The following is an 11,938-nucleotide window of genomic DNA, read 5'->3' as shown; positions in this document are numbered from 1 at the left end:
CTTCAAAATAAGATGTTTGGATTAGGTAATTTTTAACATTCATTAAAATTTTAGCCCAACCCCCTTGTTTGATAGCTAGAAATAAAGATACAGTGTTCCTTACTAATAGTGGGCCAGGATACTTACAGGACAAGGTAGGAGTTGTGTCAATTTGTCTATGTATATGAATGTATGTAGTGGGGGGAAGGGTAGTTGTGTCTGAAGGTTAAGTATCAAAATATGTGCTAGATATTGGAAACTTTATAAAGACAAAGCAAAGGCAGGGATTCTGGTAACTGATAATATTTTAACATTGAGAGACAAGATAATGTAGTGGACAGATCACAGGTCTTAGATTATGGAAGATCTGGATTCCACTAACATTTATTGACCCATATTGGTTGTGACCCTGGGCAAAATACTTAACCTCTCAGTGCCTCTAGGCAACAATTTAAGACTATAAATTACAAAGAAGGTCCTGATCTGCATTGAAAGAAGGGGTTCCTAATACTAAAGAAATCACAGGCCAACTTCCATCCCCATTCATCTTAATTTTAAAGGAATTTAAGAGAAGCTGCTTAAACATTATTTTGAATATGAATGTATATATTCATACATACTTGTACCTCTATATGCAAACATATATGAGTACGTAAATGTGTATACATGTACGTATGTTTATGCATATACACACATGTATTCAACACTAGATCTACTGAAAACCAGAATCAAAGTGAAATTGTGAGAGATAAAGATGGGTTGAGGCCAATTATGGAGGACGTTAAATGATAAGAGACAGGATTTGTACTTTATTTATTTGGGAACCACTAAAAATACCCTTTTTGAAAACGGGAGTGATGTGATTAGGGAAATTAGGTAGTACAATGTATTAGAGAGGGAAAAAACTGGGAAGACTGGCTACCAGGCCAGTTAAGAGCCTATTACAGTAGCCCAGCCAGGGTGATGAGATTCTGAATAGAGTGGGGTAGTGCAACGGGTAAGCAGGGGAGAGAGATATTTCAGAGAGAGAATAAAAAAGGAGTTGGCAACTGATTAAATATGGGGAGTAAGAGGGGAAAGTCAAGGATGCCTCCTGAGAGGTTTCGAGCATGAAATGACTAGGGATTTACTGGTGGCAACAACAGAGGTGGAAAAGTTAGGAGGATGGGGGCAGATCTGAGAAATAGGGGAGAAGATAATGAATTCAGTCTTGGGCATGTTGAGCTTGAGCAGTCAGTGAGATATCCAGAGGGAGATAATCCAGAATCAAGTTGGAAGTATTGGACTAGAGCTCTTCAGAGATATGGGAGTTGGAGATAGAGATTTGAATCATCCAAATGTTAAGATGACACGTGAAGCCTGAAAACAGATTGAATGGCACGAGTAAATGAAGTTGATTGCACTCCTGAAAAGATCCCAGCCTCAAGCTAATTATTCCCACATTATTATTAATTATACTCATAGCTTACATTTATAGATTGGTTTACAGTTTTCAAATTGTATATGTAATTTCATTTCATCTTCAGAATAACCAAATGAGATAGGAAAGATATTACTTTGATTTTAAAGCTACTCTTTGTCCATAATTTATAAAAATTTAAAAAATTATCCATATATCCATACGTATGTTTTCACATTGACTAAATACAGGAATAAAAACATTTGATGTATTCAACTCCTTCCTCTCCTCCTTGCTCTCCCCTCACCCAAGATTGGAAAGGTACATATGGGAAGGGAGAATTTTATACTAATCTGTAGCATTAGACTGTTTTAGGGGAACTAATTTACTTTAATAAGATGGAAAACACCCATTATATGTTTATGGTTTTTATTAGGACAAACACACCTGGACAAATTTATTAGTACAAATGTACAATTTATTAGAATGACTCGGCGTCCTCTGTCCTAGACTTTACAGGGTGGCTGAGTATGTAGTTGTCTATACTGGGCTGTCCTAGGGAAGGGAACCATCCAGGTAATTATTTCCTTCTCTGTCCACCTTACTTCCATTTTCAAGAAAATGGTTTTTTGTTGGTTATTTAGTCACAGAGTGGTAGTCTTGTGAATCAGAGAAAAAAAAGGCTTCAAAGTAAAGGTTTCAAAGTTCAGATCTTAGCCCCATCTATCATACTCTATCCTGTCTGAAGCCTACTCTGCAATATTGGTACAGGAGTAGTGACAGGCAAGTCAGTGCCTGGTTTTCTTCACCAGATGAGAAGGCCATTATCCTTGCCTGGCTTCACTGTGGAGAGAACTGTCTATTATTTACTATATGTACTGGGCTGGGCTGTATGTATTAGAGGAAAACTGAAGTCTTCCTCTGATCATGGCGTGGAAGTGACCCTGGGCTCTAGGAGGCTAAGCTATTGGAGCACAAGCTTCAGAAGGTACTACCAAGCTGGAAGGGCTTTGAGTACAGTCCTACAGTGAATAAACTAAGCCATATTGCTGTATGTGAAAACTGGAAATCTGGTGATGATTTTTTTTTTTGCCGTAATGCATGAAACCATTTACTTAGACTTAGAGGGAAATATCTTTGGAAGAAGTTCTTGTAAAATATTTTTCATTCTGCAACATATAATGGATATACTAGAAAAAAAACAATCCTTGGGTTCTGGGGAAGGGGTGGTAATGCAATATTTGAGTGATAAATTATCCAAAAGAGGTTGAGGGGAAACAGATAGAGCTGGTAACTTCACTTGTAGTCATTCATAAGTCTGAGTACATATCCTCAGCTTTATCAAAATTCTGATATCTAGAGATGCCTTAGAAAAGTACGTTATGGGGCAGCTATGTGGCACAGTGGACATAGCACCAGCCCTGAAGTCAGGAGGACCTGAGTTCAAATCTGGCCTCAGACACTTACTAGCTGTGTGACTCAAGGCAAGTCACTTAACTCCAATTGCCTCACCAAAAAAAAAAAAAAGAACACTTTAAAGGGAAGTTATCAGGAGAGAGAGCTTTGAAACAGGAAGAATTCAGTCTGCTAAGGGCTCTTCCAGAGAGTGAACTCAGGAGAGGAAGGATCAAGGACCAAGAAAAGCATCCCTCATTCCTTCAACCATTCTCCATACAACATGGTCTTCAGTCATCTTTGTCATCCCGGTCATCCTCTTCTGGATGTATTATGTTTTGTCAATATCCTTTTTAAAATGTGGTACCTAGAACGGAACAAAATGCTACAAATGTGATATGTCCTAAATAGAATGCACCAGGGATACTATTTCTCTTGTTTGGGGTGTTGTTTCTTTTTTGGGTCTAGGAGGCAGGGTAGATTTTATCAAAGTGCTATATAAATACTAGCTATTATTATTAGCTATTATTCAATGAATCTTAATTACATCTGGGTAACTTTATATATTCACACAGACTGACAGTGATAAATCAGGTTTTCTATACATTCATATCCATACCATTGATTGTAGTTTGTCATTCTGCTCTCATTCCTACTTAATTACACAATCAGAGAATCTCAGAACTGGAAAAGATCCCAAAGTCCATCAAATTCAACTAAGAATCTCGTCTCCAACATTGTTTACAAGTAGTCATCCTGGATAATGTACTAGTGTTCCCGAAGCAACCCTTTCTGCTCTTGCATAAGTATAAATGTTGATGTAAGAAAGATTTTCCTCATGTCAAGCCCTAAGCTGCCTCTCTGCAGCTTCCACTCACTGTTCCTCCTTGCATTTTAGGAATCTGTAGAAGTTAAATCCCACATCCACAGGAAGCCTTGACATATTTGAAGACTATCACAATGTTCCCAATTCATTGATTAAATAAAGTTAACTAGCCTGGGGTCAAAGAGAGGCACCAGTGATGTTTCACTGGAGACCTCCCTGCTCTCAAGGAGCCCACAGTCTAATGGGAGAGAAATATGCAAACAACTATGTACAAACAAGATATACACACAATAAACTAGAAATAATCGACAGAGAGCAGGTACTGGAATGAAGGCAGAATTTTAGAAGGGCATTTTATAGAAGGGGGGATTTTAGCTGGGACTTGAAGGAAGCCAGGGAAATCAGGAAGCAGAGATGAGAAGAAAAAGTATTCTAGGCACAGGAGACAGCCAGTGAAAATGTCTAGATATTTGTTTAATTAAGTGCTTATTATGTGTCCAGACACTGTGCTAGGTGGTGAGGATACAAATAGCAATGAATAATACCATCTCTACTCCCAAGGAACTTACTAGATCTTACTGAAAACAGTAGTACCATCTGTTCACGTTACCATTTACTCACATTTCTTTGCTTTCTACTTCCTACTCCAAAAATCATTCTTTTTTGAAAGAGAAAACTGAATTGAATCACATAAAATCAGACTTAACCTTATAAGTACTTGATTGTTTTTTAATAATTCAAATGGAAAAGGAGGTACAGAAGCTAATTGAAGAAAACAATACTTTAAAAATAAAATTGGGCAAGTGGAAGCTAATGACTCCATGAGACTATTTTACCTTCTGGTTCTAGGACCTCAGGGCAGTTTTCCTTGATAATTTCCTGAAAAATGCTTTCCAGACTCTTTTTTTCATCATGGTTTTCAGGTAGGCCAATAATTTTTAAATTATCTCTCCTGGATCTCTTTTCCAGGTCAGTTGTTTTACTAATGAGGTATTTTACGTTTTCTTCTATTTTTTCCATTCTTTTGTTTCTCTTTGACTGATTCTTGATATCTGAGAGTCATTAGCTTCCACTTGTCCAATTCTAATTTTTAACAAATTATTTCCTTCTATTAGATTTTATGCCTCCTTTTCCATTTAGCCCATTTTACTTTTTAAGGAGTTCTCTTCAGTGAGTTTTTGTGCCTCCTTTTATATTTGGCCAATTCTACTTTTTAAGGAGTTGATTTCTTCAGTGTGCTTTTTTCTATTTGGCCAATTGTATTTTTTGAGGACTTGTCAATTTTTGTCCTTCTTTTTCCAAGCTATTGACTCTCTCTTACAAACCTCTCATTTCTTTTCCCAATTTTTTCTTCTACCTCTCTTATTTGACTTTTAAAATCCTTCCTCGGCTTTTCCAAGAAGGCTTTTTGGGCTTGAGACCAGTTCATATTCCCCTTTGAGGTTTTGATGTGGGTATATTGACAATGTTGTCCTCTTCTGAATTTGTGCCTTGATCTTCCCTGTCCCCATAATAAGAATGTATGGTCATTGTCTGTTTCTGCTTTCTGTTCATGCTGTTTCCCTACTTCCTGGCTTTTAAAGTGGAGCTCTTCGGCTGGAGCACAAGGGACACTGACCCAAGCTTCTTGTGCTGGGGACCAGGGACTGGGTCACTAGCTGTGTGTGCTGGGGCTTCTGGTGCTGGCAACTGGAGGCTGTAGGGGTCTGGCAGCTTCCCTGGTGATGAGCTGGGGTCAGCAACACTGGAGCTTTTGGGGTAAGGGTGGGGAGTCTGGCCCCTGGAGGATGCCTGTTCACCCAGGCTTCTTTAAAGCACTTGAATGTTTGGCTGCCAGAGGATGTCTACCAGTCTGGAGTCATGCTGAAGCACTGGGATATTTGGCTCCTGGGGAATACCAACGCATGTGGTGGTTTTCCAAACTGGTGTTTATGGGTTCCCCCGCCTGTGCTGAGGCACTCGGGGGGGTCCTGATGTTGGTGTTTGCCTGCTCCACCACCAGGTGTTCAGTATCTCCCCCTGGTTTGCTGAGGTGGGGCTTGCTGCTGGCTTGCCGGTATGTTTCCTGTCCTGTACTTCTCTCCCTCCCCGAGTGAGAAGGGCCTTTCCCGTTAATCCTACAAGCTTCCTGGGGCACAAGACTGCTCCACCTCATCTTTCTTTTGGCTCAACTTCCAGGGTTTTTTCCTGCAGGGATATTTTCTGGGCTTTCAGAGGTCAATAAGGGAGGGTGAGAGTGACTTACTTCTTACTCCACCATCTTGGCTCCTGAAAGTGGCCTCTTGATTATTTTATAAATATGAAAATATATACCAAAATTATTGATATATTTATTAAAATGAATTTTAGTTTACTATTATCGATGCTTTCAGCCTGTAGTCCTAGTGATTGAATAATCATTTATCAGTCCATGGTACAGAACAAAATTAGAAAGAAACAGGTTAGCAGCTAAGGCAAGGTTTTTAGGTTCCTAGAGCCATAAAAGTCTGAGGTTGGAATGAAGCAGGAAAAAGGGAAGGGAAAGTGACTCATGGCCAGACGTCCTGAGAAAGAATCTTTATGTCCGGATAAGAAAGGGGGGTAGGGCGGGGTGGGTAATAAAGCACAGTCTTAGGTCATAGAGGATGACTTCTAATAAGGAAGTTCGAATACTGAGAGAAGACCCATATGAAAATATTCTCCTTCCTCAGATTTTCTTTAGCTGGTTGCTCAGACTAATTGCTTTTGTCTTTTTCACCCTCCCTTGCAACAATTATTCATGTATCCCCCCACACAGACACCAGCTCCCAAATTCCTAGAGAGTCCTATCTATGCTTGGCGTATGAGTTTTTGAACTGAATTAAAGAAGCAGGATCTCTGGGGGATAGATAATCCCGCCAGTTCTCAACAAGATGCCAACTCAATTCTACTTCAGACTAGATGTGTTACTTACCCTCTTATGCCAGACATGATGGAAATGAAAAGAGAGAATTATTTAATATATTATGTCATTATTTAATGTACATCCCCCCAAATCTTCATTGAAATGGTTAAAATTTAGTGAGTTTTGGTGCTTAATGAAGTAAGTAGGCCTCAGTTATCTGGAAAACTCACTTATGTGAGTGATCCCATTGCCCATAATGACAAATAGATGAGGTGCTGCTGTGCTGCATGTATTGTATGCTATTCATGCAACCTATCCAATCTGGCAGATGGTGGGTTTGTTTGATATAAATAAGAAAATCATCTGTTACTGTACTTCACATTGGAACCATTTAGCTGTTTGTCAGTTGATGTAATACTAGCTAGGATTGATATAGCACTTTAAAATTTGCAAAGTGCTTCACTTTTTTTTTTTTTTTAACATTTTGTCCTCAAGTCAATGCAACCAGCATTTGTGAAATATTTACTAGGTACCAGGCACTGTGCTTAGTAATGGCAGTACAAATACAAGCAAAAAGAAAGACAGTCCCTGCACTTAGGAGCTTACATTCTAATAGGGGAAGATAGGACATAAAAGGAAGCTGCAAAGGGAGGGAGGGGACCTAGAAACTATTATATACAGGGACAGGATAGAGAAATCTGGAGGATTGCCTCCAGGTGGGAAATGAAGAGATGATGGCTGACCTGGGGTACTTCAATGGAAGTTCTGGGAGGAGCTTTCTACTCTCCAATAAGAGAGAGGGGCGCCAGGGGCAGAGGGTACTGATAAGGTGTGAGTTCCAGGGCTGAACAACAACCCTGAAGGGTAGGTGCTATTACTGTCTCCATTTTTACAGAGAAGAAACTGAAGCCAAGTGAGGTTAAGCCCAGGGTCACACAGCTGGTAAGTGTATTTGAACTGAGGTTTTTCTGACCCCAGCTCCACCATTCTATCTACTGATGATTACTAGGTGGTCATGCTTTCCTAATGTCAGAACAAGGCCATCCTCAGGATATTTTAAAACAAACCGAGAATGGAGTCATGTGTATTTTTCCTTCAAACCTGTAAAAAAGATCATTCTGTGAGATCAGACAAGCAGTTTGAGGTGCCCTTGGGATCTCCAAAGCTCAAAGTTGGTAGAAGTGGCTGTAGTCACCTCATTAAACAAGGCCACTCCAACTGACAGACACATAATGCTTAGCTTCAATCCTTACAGTCTCTTCCTCCCTTTTCAGGAGCAAGGTTCTTCCAAGGAGACCAAGCAGTGCTTTTAGAGTGGCCACAGTCTGTGTCAGCACACAGAATGGCTGGATAAATTTGTACTTTGCAGGCACTGACAAGTACACCACAATGGAGCCAAGGTGACATTCAGGGCTCTTTATATCTCCATTGGTCTCCCATCAATGACTAACATCAACTGAGGCCAAAGATCCAGGAACTCCTTAACATTCACTGAACTTGATGGTGAGCTAATGTTGACACTGATGAGGAGAAGGAGGGTTTAAAGTAGGGATTATTTATTGTATTGACACCCCCAGCATCCAGTAAAATATATGGCACATGACAGGAGTTTAATAAGTTCTTGTTGATTGATAACTTATTGACCCTTTAAGGAGGATTTGTGGGGAAATATGTATAAAAATTGCACAAGAAGATTAAGCAATCCTTCCATGTTATTTAAATATGGGTTTGTTGTGATTAGGGCTATGAAAGGTTTTGGTTTTGTTTAAGTATAAGGACCTGTGGGCATGATGCAGATTAATTGTAGCTGGATGATTTTAACAGTTTACAATCACCATTATATGTCTCAATGTTGGTCTGACTATAGACCATACTTGCCTCCCAGAATTGTTTTGTTTTAAACCTGAGGGTGACCTATAATCACCATTACTTTTCTGTTGTACACTAGTATTTTTATTTCTCTCAGAAAGATCTCATTTTAGGGGTGCGACATTTCCCTGGGGTATCCTATATTCAGACCAATAAGAAATATGGTAGAAGTTGAAGATAATTGTAACTGAATCGCCCACATAGCATCAGATGGATTTTGAGTAAATTTAGCGGTTCTGCTCTGCCTCTCATTAGCCTTCTACCATCAAGACATAATCATGAGTGATACTACAGAAAGGATGATTGAGAGAAGAGAAAATTTTTCTAGCATCATCATTTGATATATAATAGAAAGGCTGATATTTTTTATTATTCTGGGAAGCTAGTTGTTCAAATATGGCTCCCATGTATTTTATGGGCCGGAAGGAAGTCTTTTTACTACTTCATTTTGGAACTCAGTAATCAGAGGTCATGATTTTAATAGGTGGATTATATATACTGCCAAGGAAATATATGCTCCCAATCATTTGTGTTTACAGAAACCTCCAGCTGAGGTCTTCTAAATTATTATTATCGGTAAAGTATCAGTTTACAACTTCTGGACATCTAATTGGTTTTTTGTTTTTTTTTTTTGGAAAAGAAATATATCAACATTAGTGAATTATGTCTCCTATACATCACTTTTATCATATTTATTTGGTCAAATGTACATGATTAACATTTATCCTTGCTCTGATTCCAATATTAGCTGTAGCTTACAATGTAAATCATAACTGAAATACCAGATTGAGAAGAAAGAAATACTTCAAACAAAAGACATAGAAGTACCAAAAAAAAAAAAAAAGGAATCATTTCTAATCTCAGGAAAGTAAGAACTGGTTTGAAAGGTAGGAAGTAAGTTAAATAAGATGATGAATCATACACACACACATTTTTGTATACAGCCATTAAGGAATTTGTTTCACTTGACACTGCATATTTGTTACAAGAAATTTGTTTTTCTTTTCTTTTCTTTTTCTACAGTGTGGTGGAGGGTAGAAGGGAGAGAAAATCTATTTCTTCATTTTAAAAAAAATAAAGATTTTGTGTGGGCTATAATACAGATTTGAAATATTACTTGTATTTTCAGATGAGGTTACCATATTATTTATTGTTAGTTTTTGGTTAACTATTTTTCTTTGTTATAAGAGATTTCTCATGAAGTGGTATAGTATCTATAATGTAAAAATAAGACACATTAATAAAACTGAAAGTGACTGAAAAAAAAGTGCCTGGGGAAATTTTCAGGGTGGTAGAAGGAATACTTACATATAGGAAGGTGATATGCACTGTTCATTCAGCCTTCAGGAAACATTTATTCATTCATTGCCTGTAACATGGAATGCATCATGCTAAGTATTGGGGGAGACACAGGTCTGTGACCATGTTGAAGTTCTTATGGAAAGAGCATAATGAAAATAAACAAATTTATCACTGCTTAAGTATAATGGGGTTAAAGGGTTCAGAGAACTTCTGTGGACACAGTAAATTCTGTAGATTCAGTATTTTGTTTATCTCTTCTAGTAATAGTATCATAAACTAGGACTCACATTTGACAAGTCTTCCAGATTTTATTGCTGTTGCAAGAAGCCTTAAGTGTCATTTTGGTCTGAAATACAATAAAGAGATTAATGGCAGAGTCTGTTGTACATCTGTTAGGAGGAAGCTTGAATTGTAATGAGGGAACCTCTAAACTCACATAAAGCCATAGCGAGAGCTAATTTTCAGGATGAGACCAGTAAGCTAAGAATATTCTCTAAGGACTTACCTGGTAACTTAATTAAAACATACAAGAGAATAAGATCATTTATGCCTGGGTTCAAAGAATAATGTTCCTTAAAGCCTTTTCTTCCTCTTACCCAGCCTCTTTCCCACATTCTGACTGCCAAATCAAATACACAATTTAGTCAATTCAGTTAAATAACCAGAAATTTCAGTGAAACAATTAAACTGATGGATTTGTTACTAAGTATTAATATCCAGAAAGGTGTTGAACAGGTAAGGAGATCGTCACAGAAGACTTTGCTTCTTTAATGATTCCATGATTTCATTGGTATGCCTTCTCATGCTCTGCCAATTCTACATATTTACCTATAGATCACCCAGCATACTGGAGACTTTCCTGAAGTTCTTTGATATTTCAGGGATAGGGTTGTTAACACTCAGACTGTTTATCTATCCATCTATCATTCCCCAAAATGAGAAACTTTCCTTTTCTCCCTCATACATATCCTTGATAGTCTTTTATGACATTTATTGTATGCAAGTCATTGTTGGCAAAGCATTCAGCTTGCTGATGCCCAACTTGCATATTTCCATTGCCTTTTGGACTATTTGTAATTGTATTTAATTCTCCTGAGACTGTGGTATTTCTGCATTCACAGCCAAAGGCATTTTGCCAGTGTCATTGAAGGTGTGCTATGTAACTTCAAGACAAAAGAAGCATCTTTGGAGGATTTGGTGATAAAAATGTAAGATTTATGATTCATTGAAAACATTGCAGTATTCCAAATGTGATCAATCTCATCTCCAACTACTACTCTTTTCTGAACCTAGTCCATTATTCATCTGTTGCACTTGGCTACACTAAACATATTGAAGCACTAATGGGTGGCCTCTATAGCTGCATGTCATAGACTTGAAACTGCATATTTTTCATCCACTTCATTTTCCTTTGTGGATGGTTAGTCTGATCTCTTTCATACTGCTATGGATTTCACTAGGGAAGCTTTGTAATATTTTAGGGATTGACAGTACCATATTAATTATCAATACCATATTATCTGCAAATAGTATGTGAAGAGACTCAGCATTAATAGGAAATTCTTTTGCTTAGACATTACCCAGGATGTTATCTCTTGTACTGATAAGCACATTTGGCAAAATGTTTTACATAGATAAATAAAATTATCTCTCTAGTTGTATCCTGTTACTAACTTATATGACTTTGATATGTAGGTGAGAAACATCTTGTTTGAGGAGAGCCTTCCAGGTTGAAATTTGATCTACAGTATAAAATGCTTTCTTAAAATCAGAAAACAGCAAACACCTCTTTATACTTTTCAGTTCTGTGGTCATAATGAAGTATGCAGAAAATTACTTGTGAAAACCTTTCTGTTTTCTTCTGATGTTTTCATTGGTGATGGCCTTGATGTGTACATGGCCACACTGATTAAATTAAAAGAGATAAACCCTGAACTGATGATTTAATTCCAGCAAGATTATGGGATCCAGCAGCCCCAACCTGGGTTTTTGCTCACTCAACATGTGAATACAGAAGCAATTAATATTATTGAAAATGCTGAGTCTTATGGCTTTCTTTCAATGATACAAAACACATTGCAATGTTTAGATGAAGGGCACCAGGAAGGGAGCAGAAAGCAATTCATTGTAAAGACACAGAATTGCCTGGATGGGAAACAGCTTCCTCCTGTGACCCTGCATTGTGCTACTAACTCTAGGGTAATTTTTCCTCAGAAGTATAACAGAAGAACTATAATTTAAAGTTCCTTTTCATAAAAGAAGATTTATTTTGGATTAAATGATTTTATGATGCAACATGGTTTTA

At 37.8% G+C, this 11,938-nt stretch overlaps 1 long non-coding RNA gene across 1 annotated transcript; it reads right to left on the bottom strand.

Moving 5' to 3' along the window:
* Positions 1–1,840: 1,840 nt before the first annotated feature.
* Positions 1,841–11,207, bottom strand: LOC144454541 (uncharacterized). The gene is made up of 3 exons (XR_013483023.1): positions 9,921–11,207; positions 9,640–9,700; positions 1,841–3,140 (listed from the first exon to the last, which is right to left on the bottom strand). It is a non-coding gene; the product is annotated as an uncharacterized LOC144454541 (long non-coding RNA).
* Between the last annotated feature and the right edge of the window lie 731 nt (positions 11,208–11,938).

Source organism: Phascolarctos cinereus, unplaced genomic scaffold (genome assembly GCF_003287225.1).
Source record: "Phascolarctos cinereus isolate Bilbo 61053 unplaced genomic scaffold, phaCin_HiC Scaffold_726;HRSCAF=1367, whole genome shotgun sequence".
NCBI lineage: Eukaryota > Metazoa > Chordata > Mammalia > Diprotodontia > Phascolarctidae > Phascolarctos > Phascolarctos cinereus.
The sequence above is the reverse complement of the archived record's forward strand: the minus strand, read 5'-3'. Positions and strand labels throughout refer to the sequence as shown.